The 19,664-nt window shown below is 41.6% G+C and overlaps 1 protein-coding gene and 1 non-coding gene across 39 annotated transcripts in view; both read right to left on the reverse strand.

The window, feature by feature from the left end:
• The window catches only part of MYT1L (myelin transcription factor 1 like), a 416,618-nt gene that overhangs the window by 315,170 nt on the left and 81,784 nt on the right, over positions 1-19,664 (reverse strand). For 2 of the 38 annotated variants that reach the window (XM_078389048.1, XM_078388942.1), the window contains exon 2: positions 19,015-19,104. The exons of the other annotated variants lie outside the window; for them this stretch is intronic. The gene's annotated coding sequence lies outside the window, so the exon portion shown is untranslated. The remainder of the gene's footprint in view (positions 1-19,014; positions 19,105-19,664) is intronic. 38 annotated transcript variants of the gene reach the window in all.
• Positions 9,291-9,453, reverse strand: LOC140703379 (U1 spliceosomal RNA). Its single transcript, XR_012082799.2, has one exon. It is a non-coding gene; the product is annotated as a U1 spliceosomal RNA (small nuclear RNA).

Genomic DNA, 19,664 nt, shown 5'->3' on the forward strand with positions numbered 1-19,664 from the left:
AAGGATGGAAGAGCTGAGTCAACCTAGAGCTGGCTACCTGAACCCGCCAGGATTGAACTCAGGTTGTGAGCAGAGGCTTGAATGCAGTATTGAAGTTTAACCACTATGGCACAGGGCTCTCAGGAAGGAATTAAATGTGTTGTTGTAAATATTTTGGGATTCCATCACAAAAGCAGAGCTCAGTGTCACAGAGAGATACTGTTGTTGTCAGTGATACTCTATGAAGAAAAGAGAAAAGCAACTCAGAAATATTTCACAAATGTCTATGAAATTTCAAAACTATTTAATGATGTTTGCCTCTATGTACCTTGTAGAATTCAGTGTCCCATTAAATATGGTTTGGAGTTTTTAAACTCCTTATTGAGAATTAAGAAACACACTGATGATTCCCGTTTCATACATTCTGTAAGGATCTGATTAAAATCTTCAAACGTCTTCAGGCCAATTACATTTCTGCATTCCTCTCCACAATTATGTCTGCAACCGTACAAGGGCTGAGCAGGTTATTTACCATCTGAGGCTTTTAGAGAAAGGAAAACCAGGGTCTTGGATATATCTATTGGCTCAGTTTCTGTGTGGATAGGACAGACATGTTCCTAATATGCTCATGATTGCACAGGGAGAAAGATAAAGCCAGAAATGTAATCTGGCTCCTTATTATGATCACTTCCCATAGAAATTAGTGTGCTTTTGATACAAAGGAGGGAAAGAGAGAGAGAGAGAGAAAGTCCTTTAGCACTAGCGTTTTGCTTACCTACTCTTTCCAGTGTTTAATTTGGTCAGGGATGGCAGCCAGCTAGAAACCCAGACAACAAGACCCATCTGAGAGGATGGGTTGGGGAAAAGTGGTCTCTTTCCCCACAAACAAAATATTCTATAGATATTTCATAAATAGGGCAAGGAAGTATCCCCCTAATTTAGTTGTGACAACTCCTTTCTTGGGGTCCAGGAGTCATTTCTGAACTGCTCCTTCCCCCGAGAAGCTGAATTGCATGAGAAGTCCTCCTATTTCAAGCGAACTGGAGCTCTGAAGTGTAGCAGTCCTAGAGGTGGGGAAACACCGTAAACATTTTATTACAGGGCTTACTTGAATCTACTCTCTTTTCTTTCTTGATTACTCTATGAATTCATATATTACCAGTTCAGCAATTAGCACAAACCACATAGAGATTTCCAGGGCAAAGTATGGATACTTTCAAAATACATGTCTCTGATACAAAGGGTCACTTTTGAAGCCCTTCTGTTCCAAGAGTGGGCCCAAAAGCAGCCAAGGCTATCCGGATGGAGCAGAAGGGGGACTCTCTTTAAATAAATATAAGCAAGAGGCAGTCACGAAAGCAGCAAAATCAGGGAGGTAGACGGGGTACAGATTGTATTTGTCCTCATTGTGGAAGGGATGGTCACTCTTGAATTGGCCTTCTCAGCCACACTAGATGCTGTTCCAAATCCTCCATGCAGAGCACGATACCATAGACTCTCGAGACTGAAGGATGCCTATGATGATGAAAGCTCCCTTGCAGCGTATATTACGTAGTTGCAACCCATAACTGTAATGAATTGTAATTGTAATCAAATAATATTGTAATCTGGAGGAGTAACTTTTATGTATTTTTAAGAATATCATAAAACAATATGCTTCATCTGTATAACTTGTAAGTATTTGGAAATCTGTGCAATCTGTCATGCCTGGAAAATATATTTTAACTTGTAAATAGATGCAGCCAAACCAGGTGACCTGCTCAACCCATCAAGGACCCATCACCACCACCATCCAGAGCCCTTTCGTCCAGCTGCCTTTGAGAACAAAGCGTCGGCAAGAGTTCCAGCTGCCTCTGACAGTTCTTGCCTGCCCTCTATAGCAGTGGTCCCCAACCTTGGGCCTCCAGATGTTCTTGGACTACAGCTCCCAGAAGTCTTCACTACCACCACTGCTGGCCAGGGTTCCTGGGAGCTGAAGTCCAAGAACATCTGGAGGACCAAGGTTGGGGACCACTGCTCTACAGCACCTCAATGAATTCCTCCTTCAAACCATGTGGCTTTCCCTTCTTCCCTATAGCTATGGCCTGTGGATTTTGGCCAGGTCTGCCCCAGTTTATGCTGGCTGCTGCTAACTTGGCTGAGCCCTGAGACCTGCACACCAGGAGCATAATAAGGTTCTTTTCATGATCAGTAACTAGAAATCAGAGTAGCTCTTAAGAAAGGCAGGTGTGCTTCTGCCTTCTTCTGAGTGTTGTTTGCCAGATGTAGCTATTTAAAGAATATGTGGCTGCCAAGGAAAAGGGAGACCTCCGTTCCAGCTGGAAAAAGGCAAGAGAATTTATTTTCCATAAAGTGAACACTAGAGTTTATCCTCTTTCAGCACCTTTTAATCTGTTATGGCAGCATGTATGAAAGAAGACCACAAAGAAATGTCTCAAAGCTTTTTCCCTTGATGTTTTGAGAAAACATAGGTCATAAATATGGAGCATTAATTATCTGAAGAGCATTTTTTTAAAAAAATAGACATACAAAAGTACACTATGTGGACGTTCCATTCTGCAGAGTGATGCAGATAAAGTGAAGGCACTAAGATAGGGAGGGGGAACAAAACGTTGAGTGTGGTTACACTCTTGAACTAAATCGGGTGATGAATCAGGGATCTTGAAATTGATTTAAAGTTTTACTTACTTACTTACTTACTTACTTACTTACTTACTTACTTACTTACTTACTTACTTACTTACTTACTTACTTACTTACTTACTTACTTACTTACTTACTTACTTACTTACTTACTTACTTACTTGTTCAATTTATACCCTGCCCATCTAGACCGAAGTCTACTCTGGGTGGCTAACAATAATACATAAAAGTAAAAACAATATAATAAAATAAAGACAACAGTAATAATATAATTCAAGATGGCAAAAGTAATTAGGTGATGACAGGAGGGAAAGCCTACCTAAAGAGCCAGGTCTTAAGTTTGCTCTTAAAACCTAAGAGCAAATCATATGGTAGCCACATAGTTTTTGAGTCAGTATGTATCTCCTCTTGGGAAAACTTTTAATCCATTTTAAAGCTGTGTTGTGTATTGGTCAAGGGACTACAGAGACTTTTAATAATAATAATAATAACAATCTTAGAACTGCAAAGCTGGAAGGGACCCTATGGATCACTGAGTCCAACCCCTGTCAAGGAAACACAGTGGGGAACTGAACTCCCAACCTCTGGTTCTGCAGCCAGATGCCTAAACCACTGAGGTATCGTTGCATTCAAGGGTTTGTCCTGCACCCATCCACCCTTACACTGGCATGTGTGCTTGACTGTGTGGGGCTTGTCAAGTAATGGATGCCAGGATTATGGGATTCAAGCTGCAGGGAAACCTTGCAGTCCAATCTGTTATTTTTTTCTGTCTGTAATACTGAACTAGCACTATCCCAGTTTGAAAGAAATAAAAAAATAAAAATAACACAAGTGGCAACAGCACTGAGTGACTGTGAGAGGCAGCCAGTATGAGGGCAGTCAGGCACCATAATCTCATTGCGTTTCAGGCTTTATATTGTGCCTGCCTGCCCACCCTTGTGTTGACTGCCTCTCACAACCACTTGGTGCTGCTGGTGCTGTTATTTTAATATTTGTTTTTTAATTAATTCTTTCAAACAGAGATAGTGCTAGTTCAGTATTACAGATAAATATATATATAACAGATCGGACTGCAAGGTGTCCCTGCAGCCCAAAACTTGTGATCCTGGCATTCATTACTTGACAAACCCCACATACAATAATTTACTCTGACACAAGTGAGGATACATGCCAAAAGGATCCAAAACAAATTACATCTCACTGATAAATGTACTCTAAATCAGGAATTGGCAAAAGGCTGCTAATGGAGCACACTGGGCTCTGGGGCCACTAGATGCCACTACAGCCTTACTCTCTTCTGGTTACTGCCACAAAAATAAATGCTTCAGGCAACTGAAAAGGGAGAAAGGAGGTGAGAAATAAAAGAAAAAAACTAGATAAGTAACTTGCTAAGTTCCGAGTGCTGCCTTAAGAAGACTTCCTGCAATCCTCCTGATTGACAAAACTCCCCCCAAAACATCCTAGTCCTCATGATGAGAGAAATGATTCCTGGTCAAATAACTCACTCTCTCTCTCTCTCTCTCTCACACACACACACACACACACACACACACACACACACACAGAGAGAGAGAGAGAGAGAGAGAGAGAGAAAGAGACAGACAGACAGACAGACAGACAGACTATACAGTGGTGCCTCGCTTAGCGATCGCTCCGTTGAGTGAAGAAATCGCTTAGCGATGGGTTTTGGCCATCACCAGAGCGATCGCTTAGCGATGGCCCCTATGGGGAAAAATCGCTTTGCGATGATCGCGGGGAAGCAATCATGGCAAAGCGACCCTTTTTGCACAGCTGATCGGCGGTTCCAAAATGGCCGCTGGAAAAACAAAATGGCCGCCCGCTGTTTTGCCTCGCTTTAGAGGCACCGAAAATGGCTGCCCCTATGGAGGATCTTCGCATAAGGTCAGTTTTTAAGCCCATAGGAACGCATTAAACACGTTTTAATGCATTTCTATGGGCTTTTAAAAATCACTTAGCGATTAAATCGCTTAGCAACATTTTTCCTGGAACGGATTAACATCACTAGGCGAGGCACCACTGTATAGTGTTAGTGTTGATTTTCTATAGATTTAAGATATCAAGGCTGTTCCTGTGAGAATAGACTACGGTTTGGTGTTACAAAGGGAACCTACGACAAGACCTAGGTAGTGCTATTATACAATTAACATCCTACCTTTCTGAGTTAGTTGTAAGTTTCTTAGGCACAGTTTTCAAAGCAAAAGCAAAATCTAGTTACAATATTGCTTGCTATAAATGCTGTAAGAGTGATGCTATTATATATACCTTTTGGCAAACTGCATAATAGCAATAGCTTTAAGTATCGCCTTGCCTGACCAGGAATGTTGCCAACATGCTAACTGCTGCCCATCCTTAAGGAGATTGTTTGCAATGTTACAACATGGTTTTACCACTTATGTTCCCTTCTCTAAAACCAAAAAAACTTTGAGGCTTCAGACTACGTAACTCATTTCTGCGTTGTTTAATAAAATTCCTCAACCACTCAGATAGGAAATGCTGTATTAACTATAAAACATAGGTAAGCATTGCCACCAAAACAAATATTATAAACTTAAAACAGGTTCAACAGCTAGACAGACACCCTCACTAGAGACAAACTTAGAAATGAACCAAAAAGAATAATTTACACAGAGGCAATAAAGTAAAGATTTTAGACAGTGCCATGAAATTGTTCAATGTGTGGTTCTCAGTTATTGAGCTTTAGATATGGCTCATCTTCACACATGTGTCAATGTAAAATGTGCCTTGAAAATCTCAGCACTGCTTCAGCTCATTCGTCTTTCGTTCCTCCACATGTGAAACTTCCTGCACCCTACCTCAACAGGTATATGATGAGAAGACCTTTTCCCGTTTGTCTAGTCCTACATTTTCATCTTCTCAGTGCCAATACTGTTGCCTAGTAAAGCCTGTCATCTTTTCCAGCATAATACATCTATTCACAAGGGAAGCCAAAAGCATATGAAATCAAAATATAACTGTAAACTCACCTTCCTGTGTAGAATTCAATTAAATTATAAATGGGAATCCTGCCCATTCAAATCTAAACTAATGTTATTCACACGTGTGGTACGTAAAGCATTCGTCAGATAAAGATTCAGAGGCCTCTTTTGAAAGAAAACGGTCCTTGATTTCCTTATTTGCAGCTGGCTAGGCTAGAAAAGAAAACTACTCAAAGTAAGTGATAAAGTGAAAGCAGTGAAGGATTAAAAGAAAAGATACATCTGGTTCTTATGCTATCTCACTAGAGAGGTAGCTCTACATTTGCTCACACCACTCCAGGAAAATTTGTCAGCAAAATATCTCAGACTTTTGAGTTAAGTTGAACAGCTGTGGGATAAAAGAACACGCAAACACCTCGATTACCTTGAGTAGCATCGCTGCCACCCTCAAGGCAAACAGTACTGGTGTGGAAACTAACCACATACTGTATTTCACCCCTCCTATCTCAGTTTCTTGTGACATACATCGCTACAATGGCATGGAAAGCAGCAGCATGACCGTGAGGAACCATTCATTGGTTATGTTCCAATACATCCTTTCTTATGAAGATGAAGGTGTTAGGAATATAAGACGAAGGTCACTGAATAGGTTATAAAGGCCTATGTAGGTGCAGTAGTCTATGTCCCGGTGACTACCCAAATGCCTTGCTGACTGAATACAGTGGTGCCTCGCATAGCGAGGTTAATCCGTTCCGGATTAACCCTCGCTATGTGAAAACATAACTAAATGGAACGTAAAAACCCATTGGAACGCATTAAACATTGCATCGTTTAATGCGTTCCAATGGGCCCTAAACTTACCATTCAGCGAAGTTTCCTCCATAGCAGCAGCCATTTTCGCACCCTCGGTAAGCAAGGGGAGGGCGCGAAAATGCTGCACGCGGCCATTTCAGGCGTCTGGCGGCCATTTTAGAACCTCTGAACAGCTGATCCGCAGGCATCGCAAAGCGAGGATCGGTAAGTGAAACGCTTACCGATCGTCGCTATGCGAGTTTTGCCCATTGGAACGATCGGTATGCCTCCGCATTAGCGATCCTGAAAAGGGGATCGCTATGCGGATTCGTCGTTATACGGTGCGCTCGTTAAGCGAGGCACCACTGTAATTCCATGGGTTAGGGTATCAGAGATTGGGAGTTCAGTTGTTCTCCCAGGAAAAGAGGCTAGCTATGTAAACTTGAGCAAGCTGCACAACCCCAGGACCCCCCTCACCCCGGAGGAGTGGAATCTACTTGACAGCATGCAACTATTAGAAGTAATATACCTATGAGAAAGCCCACCAACTGGAAAGGGGAAGAAATGCATGTCCATTTTTGTCCCGAATATCTGCACATCTATATAAACACATTATGGCTGATATATACTGTGGAAGGGGTAAGAGACTGGATTGTTTTTATTTGCTTCCATCCCAGACACTTCTAGGAGAAGCTGTAAATGGGGGAGGGGAACGGAATGGGACAGAAAATATGGTTTTAAACACTCCCCAAGAGCAATGGAGCCCCTTAACTAAATGATCTTGCAAAGTACCCTCCAAATTGTGAACATTCAGTAGCAGAATTCCACCTGATTTCATTCTGATCTACAAGCTTAGTCTGATTTGTGCCCAGTTACCAAAGGCAAGAACTGTTTGTGGGACTTGACCATGTGCATTAGTCTCAATTGCTCCCAAGTGAGTATCCTTTTCTAAAAAGTGGAAGCCTAGGTATGTAGCAGAAATGGGCTCTGGCAACTCAGCCAATACTGTCACTCTAAGATATATTGTCCTATATATGCTACCCTAGCACCTTGGTGCACTGTTTAATCTGCAGTACTAAGCTAAGGAGTAGAGACACTAGCAGAGCAGAGCCGAAGCAGGCTGGAATATAGCCCTGACCCTTTGCGCCATGGCTAGCTCATTCACTTTGCCATTTTTGTTGAGGTCTGCCATCCGCAAAACAGACCAAATTACAAGAGACTAAAACATATGCCAGAGGTAGTCAGAACAGGCATTGATGACAACAACAACAACAGCAACAATTAACAGACCCCTTGAACATAATACACCAGGCGTAACAGTAATAGAACAAAGAAATGTCTGGATCATTGTGATTGCACTTCCAGGGCATGCAAGAGTTGAAGATTTAAAAAATTGCAAAATTAATAGAATACAGAGACCTAACAATAGAAAAAAACATGCTCGTGAATGAAACACATTTCAGTCATCAGGGCACTGGGAACAACGGCATGGAATTTTATGATGCAGTTAGCTGCAGATCTCTGAAATATCACCACCAGAGCTGGAAAAAAATGGCAATATTAGGAACAGCATACTTATTACACTGAGATTTAACTGATTCCTAGGTTTTTGGTTGAACTTGTATCTGTTATATAATAACAGCAATGCTCCAGGGCACAGAAGCTCCACAGCTAAGAGGCCCATTACCACCAGTACTGGTAGACAGTGGCACAGAATATTAGAAATTTTCCAGAAACATGGGCTCTCTCGCCCTGTATTGTTTACAGGGACACTGGAATGATCAGTGCACCACAGAATATTTCCCAGCTAACTCATATTTTATTTTCTTCACCTCAGCCTCCACACCCTGTTGATAATTATCTCCACCACTGCCAGCTTCTGGAAACTTCATGGACATTCTGTATTCAGTCATGGAGATAATCCATTCCTAGCTGAATTAGTCCCCAGGTAACTGGGGATGTATTGCTTTCCAGCCACATTGGTGCGGGGGGGGGGGGCGCACACCCAACTACCTTGAACAGTGTTTACAGTCCAAGCAACAAATGGAATCACCTGAACTTTATATAAGAGTTCACTGTGACAATTTAAAATGTATGCAATTGTTTTTACTGCATGGTTGACTACAGTACTCAGTTATTTCCCAATTCATCCTTACCATGAAGAGCAGAAAATTAGTAGACTATTCTATTGTTTCAAATTCTAAATTACTTGTGTAATTGTTTCAGTTGCCACAAAACCTGTACTACACATCTGCATCATAGGTCTGTGATAGCATCACTAGTTCACTTCTTTTCCAGCACTGTCTGAACTGAAGTGTAGATTCTACAGTGGAGGATGCGTAAGTCCGAAGTCCACTGAGCAAGCTTTGCATGTCCTAGTTAAGAAATCCTCAGTGGCTGAAATCTGGCAGTAAGTTGCAACTAGAAGAAGCCCATTGTATCAGCGGAGAATTTTTTGAGTCAACACTATGTGAGTTCCATGGATTCAACAGGCCTACTTTACTTGCAGTTTACTACTGATTTCAGGCAGTGTCTTTCTAACTACTGGGGGAAACAAGAGAAAAAAAATTACTGTATTTTTTGCTCCATAAGACGCAGCCCCCCCCCAAAAAAAATTGGCGGAGAAACTATGTGCATCTTATGGAGCAAATACTATAAAAAAGGGTTCAGGCAACATCACCCAGAAGCCTCCCACCATCATGCTGGGAGGCCTCTGAACTGGCACCAGAGGCTGCTTGCTGTGGCAGCCACATTAGACCTCACCACTCTGCCATCCACACTGCTGGCTTTCCAGGATCTGCCTCCGGGAGCCCACCTAGAAAACCAGCAGGGCCAACAAGCCTATGGCAGCAAATTTAAGTGGCAAAGGGCAGTGAAAACAGGCAAAGACCAAATGGGAAAGAGTGATTCTAAAAAGACTAGAGGAAACCACAAACACAGTCCCCCACTACCATAAATTAGGCAGTTGATTTTCCCACATTTGGGGAATCACAGGTATCAACACACCTAAAGTGCAATGGATGAGCCTCACCCTGGGAAAACCACTTTCATGATCATAGTATCTCTCCTGCCAGGCATGAGTTAGAGTGGCCCCTGCACCTCGTACCCCCTTCTGTGTCCTGCCCCCCCAAAGGCATGGTGACCCCCAGCTACACCTCCCACTCAGTACAGGGCTACACAGCCCCAGTCCCGCCAGAGGCCAAGAGAGCTCTTCGGTGTTTTGGGGTGCCCCACGGGACCCCCATCAGGGGCTGGGTGTTCCTCCCACAATCCTCCAGTGCACAGATATTAGCATACCTAATGTGCGGGGAAGGCAGGGAAAGTGGGGAAATCCAAACTTTCAGTTAGTGAAGAGGCTGCTTGTCTGCTACCTTGCTAGTCCAAGCAGTTAGAGAGCTGGGAGAGAGACCTGGGACTCCATGGTATTGTCATTTTAAAATGTAAAATTTAGTTTAAAAGCTGCTTGTTAGTGCTTGGGTGAAAAGGTGCTCCTTTTGAGTTGAAACCTGATTGTGTAGAAATGTGCATACTTGCTTTAAAAGCTGCTAGTTTTGCTTTAAAAGCTGCCTGGGAAGCCTTTCAGACCAGCACCGATCAGCTGTTAGGTGGGGAGAGGGGAAGGAGTGAGAAGAGCACAAAATGGCTGCCGGCTTTTAGCTGTTTGGTGCTCTTTTTCAGCTGTTAGGCACTGTGAAGAGCCGGGCTCAGTCTACAGTACCTGGTAAGTGACTTTCTTTTAATTTTTTTTTTCAGTTTCTGACCTCCCCCCCCCCCCCAAGAATGCATTAATTAATTTTCAATGCATTTCTACGGGAAATTTGGATTCAACTTGCAAACTTTTCAACTAGTTCTGGGCATTTAATAGAGAATGTATTTCCAAAGATTGTTACAGCAAGGAAACTAACGGTGCTTTATGAGCCAGAACACAAACTTGGCTGCTGATCACAAATTAACCCTGCATACATGGGAAAGCAAAATTCAGTCTTGCTTTTAGTTATTTCCAAGTCCTTATGGTTGTGGTATCTCTTTGATGTATCTAATTCAGAACAGGGCCAGGAAGTCTCAGAGACAGGGCGTAGTTATTTGGTTAGTGTTTTGGGGACAGAGTTCTTGCCCATAGCACATACTACATTTGCTGATACAGTAGTTTGAAAATTAAGAAAGTCAAAATTCTTCGTGACTTCTAACTGGATTACAGTACCTGCTTCCTGATTTCAGCTACTATAGTTTGTATTCAGGTTTGGGGTTTTTTTTGGCTCGCCAATAACATTGTTCCTGGCTTTGTCCTGAATAACCTGTTGTGCCTTGCATGCTATAAAAGTTCAATTATGTCAGAAAACCGAGATTTGGTCTTATGCTGAGCATGTGCTACTGCTGGTGAATGGGATCATGTTAAGCTTTGTGTTGCTGTTCTTTTGCATAACCTAAAGTAAATAAGGAAAACCAGCTGTTAAGTAGTTTAATTCCACTATTTATCCTCCACACAACTAAAAGGGACCTCTCGATGCAGTGCCAAATCAGACAAACCATTTCTAACTTAGTATAGGCTTAAGCTGTAGCTGGGCAGAGTTGCACAGCAATCTCATCTGTCATTGAGACATTTCTATAAGCATGGGGAGGAGGTGGATAAAAGGAAATGTAAAATATAGGTAGTGTGGTATAGGTCTTATCACTGGCTGATAATGGTCTATATGTACTTGACTTAAATTTATGGTACACAAATTTATGGTACATAAACTAGAGTACACAAACCTTTAAGTCTTTCCATTTGTTAATGACAGTGGTAATGGTTCTTAATGCCACTGTTGATTGCTGTTCACTTTACATGGTTCAAATGTTATTCTGTTATAGTTTATTAAATATTTTATTACACTATTTGGTTCAGAATATTTTTTTCTTGTGTTCCTCCTCTAAAAATTAGGTGCATCTTAAGGTCAGGTGCGTCTTATGGAGCAAAAAATACTGTACTTGACAGTTCAGTTTTCCAGAAAACCAGCTCCCCGGGACAAGCCAAAAGGCATCGGTGAAAGCCAAAAGGCACTTGCACCCCCAAGGTTACTACCATGGACCTGTGGGGCTTTCCAAGCCCCTGTGCCCCTTAGGACCCCCTGCAAGTCTCAGGGGGATGCTGCCTGAAGACCCAGAAAATCGAGGAAGAAAATGCAGGTCTGCAGAAGACCTATTTGTATTTACCTCAAAGCTAAAGCAGAAGCCAAAAAGCACAAGAAAGCTGCCTGCACCCTGATGTGGGTGATTTTGATTTTGATGAGGGCTAGGTATTCTTACTTACCGGAGTGGCTGCTATTCAGGGATTGCTTAAAATAAACATTTCAAAAATTATATTTAAAAAAAAAACTATGCAAGAACTACTGGGATTTTTAAAAGCAAAAGGGTTTTGTTTTGGTTAGATTCACTTTTTAATTAATTTAATTTCCAAAGAACTTGGAATGTATCATGACAAAATAAACCAGAGATGGTGAATATTTGTAAGAGGAAGACAGTCCCATTTTAATGCAATCCATCATTACCTCAGAACACATAATTTGACTTTGTTAAAAATTGTCACTTACAATATGATAAATGTGCTTTCCTTTGAGATGCTTAGCAACAGATCCCATGGGTGTTTTCTGGACAAAGAGATAACACTTCAAATTAAAATTATAAGAAATAGCAGCCCACCTAAATTTTTTGTAGAGAAGAAAGAAGAATGCCAGGCAAAGAAAATAGTGGTTATGTTTTGGGGTTTACTGATAATAGATTAATGTTGCAAATTAGTTTATCACATTGATCTATTATCAATAAATCCCAATTTTAACGTGTGGTTTTCTATAGTTGTTGCAGCATGCAAAATGGAAATCTGCTACTAATCAGGGAGTTGTAAACTAATTATGAAATGAGTTCTTAAGTAAGTATTTTATAGCTTCTTCATAATATAGTCTGAGGGCATTTATGAACCTAAAAGGCCAACATTTCATAGTTTTATAATACAGCTCAGACCAATTCTCCAAAAATACTTATCTCAATACATGCCTATTAATTATGTATGTCCTTGTTTTCAACATATCCCCCCCAAAAAACCACGCCCAATTGCTGAGAGAAATATATCTATAAAACCAACCCAATAAGTTAAAAAATTAGCCTCTTGAAACAAGTATTCAAATATTGCTAGTAATCCAGTAACTAGTAAATCATGATGTAGTACATTCCCCTGTGATACTTTATATTTGGTCTGTTCTATATCAACAGGTCCAGAACATGGGAACCAGGCTATTAAGTGGAGCGAATAAATATCAACATATTACCCCAGTTCTGGCTGGCTACCTGTCTGTTACCTCTCTGTTCTCATGCCAGCCTCAAGGTGATGGTTCTAACCTATACAACTCTAAATTGTTTGGGACCTCAGTACAGTACCTAGCAGAATGCCTACTTCCAGCTGGATATGCTTGTCCTACAAGAACATCTCAAGCAGACTGGCTGAGGATGCTACCCTGAGAGAGGCCCGGAAGGAGAAGACAAGAAACTGGGCTTTCTCAGACGTTGCTCCTTGGCTGCGGAATGAACTCCACCCCCTTGCAATTCGTTTGGCCCCTTCACAGGTGATTTTTCAAAAGTTATTTAAAACCTTATTCTTTAGGCAGGCATTCCGAAATGTTATAGCTGAGGAGTCAGCTGAGCTTAGTCAGCCTAATTTGATCAAGTCCACCATTTTAAGTGTTTGTATGCAAATATATTTTTTATGCTTTTGATTGTATTGTTTATTTGTATTTTATTATTTTTATTTTCTCTTCTGTCAAATTGTATTTTAATTATACTGTTTATGTTTGTAGTAAACTGCCTAGAGTGGCCCTTAGTGAAATGAGCAGTATAAAAATGAAATGAAATTAATATTTCCAAATATTTTTAACCATAGTTGAGAGGTCCTCATTTCCTTTAGTCTGTCTAGTCATATGAAATTATGAACATGGCATCACTTTATAAAGCATTTAAAGTCCACCATAACTCAGGTGAAAATTTGTTGACAAAAAGATAAGTGTAACACAGTGCAAGAAATATACCCACACCTGAACACTGGCAGTTGAATGCTACTTCTCAGCATTGGCAAAAGCACTGGGTTTTGTATCACTGCATCAGAGGACAACAAGCCAGCTTGGGAAGCCCAGGACAGGCCATGGACGGGGCTCTGCCCACCAACAATGTGTCCTCTGGATCTTGTTCCCCAGTAAGAAAGCATCAGTGCAAGAATCCAAACTCATTCACTTCAAAGTGTTAAAGCAGCACGGTCACGGATTTACCTTGCAGTCTTATGTGCTGAAATTCTTGCCTATAATCAGCAGTGATGTTTCAGAACTCCTGCACTGGTGAACATTTGCACTAGAAATACTGAGGCTGTGATCAAGATGATTTCTCACTATTTGAATCACATTGTTTGTGTGCGTGGTTTTGAAACTTGCATTATATTGCAGAGAGTTTTGAAATCTAGGGCTGCCATTCCTGTTTAGGTCAGGTTGAGACAACATTTAAGACCAAATACCATGGGGTTATATGCGGTAAGAGGTGAAAAGGTGAACAGATTTTAATGAGAGCCTAGAGTTTAATTAACAGGAACATCTGAAATCCACACAGCATGTCACCAAATCCTGGCCTCCATCCATTTTGGAAGTTGATGACTACCTTTTATCTGCTTTTTTTTACATCTGAGGGTGGGCCATGAATCATATCCCTTCAGCAGACCTATATAGCTTTTCCGTGCAAGTGTGACTTCAGCACTGGGTACTCTATGTTTCAGGGGCAGAAAAGGAATTTCTTACGTACAACCACATAACTTTACATGTCTTTTGACAGATCATTCCTTTTGGGGAATGGGGGTGGGGAGGAAGGGAAGCCACAGAGTGGAGCTTTGGTGGCAGTGTTTTCACTCTGAGAGGCGTGCAAATCCGAAGGGTGCCTACATGCCTCATGAATAGACGGACCACACCTCAATAGGGAATTCAACCAAATGTGCAGCTATTTCAGTATATGGTAGTACATGACTCTGCTAGGGTTGCTTTCGCTGTGGAATTCCTGACTGGACAAGAGACCTTGAGGTCCCTTCAAGCTCTACAGTGCTAGGATTCTATGCTTGTTCTCTTCAGGATACTGGTGGAGAAAGACCTTCTCCCCTTGCAGATTCTTTTTGTTTTTGTAAAGTGTGTTGCTTGTATATCACCCCACAATGCTTAAATCATTCTCTCTGGACAGTCTACAATTTAATTATGCAGGTTGCACATTGTGCCACCACCATCACAAGCTGAGTACTCAGTTTATTTATTGAATTTGTACCCCACACCATCTGGCAACCAGGCCACTCTGGGCGGCTAACAACAGTATAAATAACAATATTAAAACACAATAAAAATAGATAATACAATCCAAACAGGGTAAATTAAAACAGACGGCAATAAAGGTGGTAAAAAGGGTTATGGAAAGGATGACAAAAAGGATGGTAAAAGGGAGGCTGATATCTTAATGCTCTGGGAAAGCCTGACGGAAGAGCCAAGTCTTCAATGCTCATTTAAACCCATCCAGCGAGGGTGCCAGGTGGATCTCAATGGGCAGGTTGTTCTATAGGTGGGGGGCAACTGCCGAGAAGGCCCGGTTTCTTGTTCTTTCCCTTTGGGCCTCCTTCAGGGTCAAGGTCCTCAACTGCCCTGCTGGTGAAGAACGGGTATTACGGACAGATCTGGCTGGGAGCAGACGTTCTGATAGGTACCGAGTTCCTAAACCGTTTAGGGCTTTGAATGTTATCATCATAACCTTGAAGTCGATGCGGAAATGAATCAGTAGCCAATGAAGGGCAGCCAGAGTGGGGGATATATGCTGGAATTTCTTCACCCCAGTTATTAATCTGGCCACCGAATTTTAGACCAGTTGAAGTCTTGGCATCAGCCTCAAGGGTAGCCCCACATAGACAGCACTGCAGTAGTCTATTCTTGAGATTACGGGGGCATGAATCAGCATCGTGAGCGCCACCACATCTAGATAGGGACGCAGCTGGGCAATCCTCTGAAGATGGAAATGGGCTGCCCAGACCACAGATGCCACCTGAATTTCCATGGTGAGATCTGGGTCCAGGCAGATGCCTAAGCTGCGAATCTCACTCTTTGTGGGAAGAGTCACTCCCCCAAAGGAGAGGCAGTTTCCCAACCCATGCGCAAGATTTTAGTCTTGTCCGGATTCAGCCTCAGTCCATTTGCCCTCATCCACTCCAGAACGGTCCCCAAGCAGCGTTCAACGGTCCGAACAGCATCCACTGCAAACTTGCAAGTATGGAAGGCTGAGTCAGCTTCAGGCCAGCTGCCTGAGACCATTGAGACTGAACTTAGGTCACAAGCAGAGTGCAATTAAACCACTGTGCCATGAGTCTCTTACATTTGTAAGTGTACACTTGCATCCCTGGCTTTCCAATGTCTGGGAGATCTGAAGTGAGATCCACGTGGGTTCCCAGGTATTGTTGGAGTTTTTTTTACCCATTGGCTCCTAGTCAGCAAAGCCACTCATCAAGGATGGTGGAAGGCCACCAACGTCTGGGGAGCCACAGGTCCTCACTGTTCTGTGGTGAAAAAGAAGAACTGAGGTCAAAGTGTACTTAAAAAGGAGAAAAGTGATATCCCTCAAATTTGGAGAAAACCATTCTCTATGGGAAACTTTTGAACCTTCCCCTTTCCAGTAGAAAATAGCCCATGGATGCAAGAGTAATGCGGACGTTGTTCTGGGAGTCCCATCCTCCAGTAGGAATAATTTATCCAATGAGAATAATAAATGATGAATAGTCTTCCAGCCCAGAGAGACTCATTACCTTCAAGATCTGAGTGGAGAAACATCTGCATCACAGGTAAACCCTAAAGATTTCAGTATCCTAAACTGAGGATGATTTCTGATGGCCCAAGGGCAGTATATAAAACAGTCTGGGGAACTATATGACAACCCTATCAACTCTGACTTAATTGCTGTGTTTAATTAGTATTGAACTATGTGCAATATTATTCTGCAACAATAGCAAAAACACACCAAGCAATTATCACATTAAAGAGTCCTAGGTATTTTTATGGTGATGTGTTCAGTATTTTATGTATTTTACATTTTTTTAAAATTAGAAAGGACATGTAAAAATTAGCAGCTGATGCATTCTAGGTCCTACATACCCTGTTTCCCCGAAAATAAGACCTACCCTGAAAATAAGCCCTAGTATGATTTTTCAGGATGCTCGTAATATAAGCCCTACCCCAAAAATAAGCTCTAGTTAAGTGAAACCCCACCTTCCACCATTATGCAGCCACCAGAAGATGGCATGACTGTATTTGAATAAATGTAGATTGTTGTATATGGAAAAAAAAAATAAAAGCTCCCCTGAAAATAAGCCGTACTGCATTTTTGGAGCAAAAATTAATATAAGACCCTGTCTTATTTTTGGGGAAACACGGTATATTTGTGCATTATATACCATAAGCAACTACTGTCGCACATCTGACTGCCAATAGTTTCTTTTAACAAGCTTTGAAAGAGCTCATTTGATTTGCCCTAACATGGTTTAATTCATAAGTCATTGCACGGAAGCATTACTTATACACCGTAATTGTAACAAAGAAAAAAATAAATAAAAATGCATTGTTTTTCCCAGACGTATCAAACTGTAAAGACCAAGACTGTTCCACTGGTCTTTGATGTCAGACCAGCTAAGCCAATGGGAGCTAGAGGACTGACATTTTTACTTGCCAAGCGACCACCGAGTGGAGACTTTATTTGTTTAAAACATTTTAAGCCCATCTTTGTCTCACTTTATCCTTAAGTCTTCAACAGGTCAAAGGCTCATTGCTTAATGACAGATAACCAGGTAGCACCCTGAATAAATAAATACCTGCTCATCTGTGATAACTTAACATACCTGGAATGTTTAAGAGTACCATCGTCTGATTAGGCATGTTTATTTAATATCAGGAATAACTCACACCTCATTTAGGCGGAGCAGGAGAAGGGAGCTCACATATCACCCTTGGCCACACTAGGTCAGGCTCCACCTGAGCCGCCTCTGTGCATCCATTCAAAGAAGAAAGGAGGATTCCTTGGGAAAGGACAGATCCTGTTGGGTCGATACCCCAGCCAAGCAGAGAAGAGGCAGACCTTTCTCATGAAGAGGCTTTAGGAAAGCATAAATCCACTCTTACATTGTGTGTGCAAGCATGTTTTGAAAATACTAGTATGTGTTGTTGGAGGGGAGGAGTATGAGAGGATGATGATCTGAAAATCACCTGTATGTCTGTCTCTCACACACACATGACAGAGAAGCAACATGGGATGGAGAAAGGGACAATTCCTTGGCTCTGGTACCATCCTCAGCAGAGCATGGCCGCCAGCATATTACTGTACCTTCAAAGGAATTGGCCCCAAGGGGCAGGGAAAGAGACTTGCCACACCACTACATGTTAACAGGAATCCTTGACCACTGCAACTGCAGCATATACAGTATTCAGTTGGATGCCTTCTTTATGCTGTTTTGAAGCAGAACTTTAAATGTTTGTGTAATTAGTACCACAGTGATAACTCTTAACTGAACATTATCTGAATTTCTGCCAAATATCTACTCTTCCTGCAGGTCCAATCCCATCAGAAAAGTGCTACAATTCATTATGTTGGATTGTCAGAAATATAAAGACAGAACTTCAGATCTCCTTTAAACACAGTTATTTTTTTCAGGTACGGACAATTACGGTTACTTTGATTAATCGCCGCTCAGAGACCATTGGTAACGGTGCGGCTAAAAAAATCTTGTAAATAAATAAATAAATAAAACACTATATTGATGCAGCTGAGTACTGCATTAGATCCCCCCCCCTCAAATCAGATTGTTGATTCATATTTAGCTTTGGACCAGCCAAAATACTGAGATTCTTTTCTCACGTATTACTGCCATCTTTGAGAGGAAGCAGTCTGGCAGAAAGGGAAAGGTTAATCCAAATGTAACAAACCAGATGCAAGAACATTACAATCCAACATTTGTTGCAAACCATGCTTTAGGTGCTTTTTTCCGTAGGGAAATACAAAAAAAAGCAAGTAGCATAACTGCTTCCATACAGCAAGCTGGCTGGCTCTCCCTCCCTCCCTAGGCGTAAGCTAAAAATTTCATATGTTACAAATTCATACAACAGAGGCAATTAACAGATGAAGTTGAAGTTGAGCTGACTCCAGGCAAGACAAGAACATGCTGCTTGCAATTTCACAGATACTGGAAAATCTTAAGTCAGTTTAAATAATTTCACGTTTAGTTTGGGTGGGCAGGACTGAGCTCTATGGCAGCTACACGGGATTATGAGTCTCGTAATTTTTAGGGAGGGGGCTTTCTGTATAGACCCTAACACAGTGGTCCCCAACCTTGGGCCTCCAGATGTTCTTGGACTTCAACTCCCAGAAATCCTGGCCAGCAGGGATGGTGGTGAAGGCTTCTGGAGGCCCAAGGTTGGGGACCACTGCCCTAACAGACAGAGAAGTAGTACTACCACATCCATAATCCCTTGCAACTCCCACAGAGCTTAGTCCCAGCCACTTATTTCCCGTCTTCTCTACTAGACAAAAATAGTTGCTGGAATCTAAAGAACGACAGGTTACCTACCTGTAATTGTAGTTCTTCAAGTGGACCTCTGTGATTCACACTGTGCATAATCCGCGCATGCGCTGAGCCTCATCAGTCAATCTAGAGCTTCTGGAAGAGCAAAAAGATACAGTACTGCAGACCCCTCCCCCTTGATATATGTACCTTGGCGCCAAGGCTCTCCCTTCAGTTAGGTCAACCGCCGCATAAAACAAACAGGGCGTGACAGTGGGCAGGATGGGTCAGGATGTGTGAATCACAGAGTGGAATCTTCTTATTGCAGGCCATGCAGCATTTAAATGGGCCAGAAGAGGCCATGAACCAAAGAGCGGTGATGGTGGGGATTTGCTTCGGCCCTAAGGCTGAGTGGTTTTCTTATTACTGCAAGTATCAGTTAATAATAGTTGTTATATTAAAGTACTATTTATTTATTTATTTATTTATTTATTTATTTATTTATTTATTTATTTATTTATTTATTTATTTATTTATTTATTTATTTATTTATTTATTTATACATACCCCGCCTATCTGGTCAATTGCAACCACTCTAGGCTGCTTACAACACAAATACAATAACAGATATATATATTAAAAAGTAGTTTTACACAATTAGAAAAATTCTACAAGATGGAAAGAAGAACAGAATAAATCATCATAGAAAAAAGGGG

Source organism: Pogona vitticeps, chromosome 1 (assembly GCF_051106095.1).
Source record: "Pogona vitticeps strain Pit_001003342236 chromosome 1, PviZW2.1, whole genome shotgun sequence".
Lineage (NCBI taxonomy): Eukaryota > Metazoa > Chordata > Lepidosauria > Squamata > Agamidae > Pogona > Pogona vitticeps.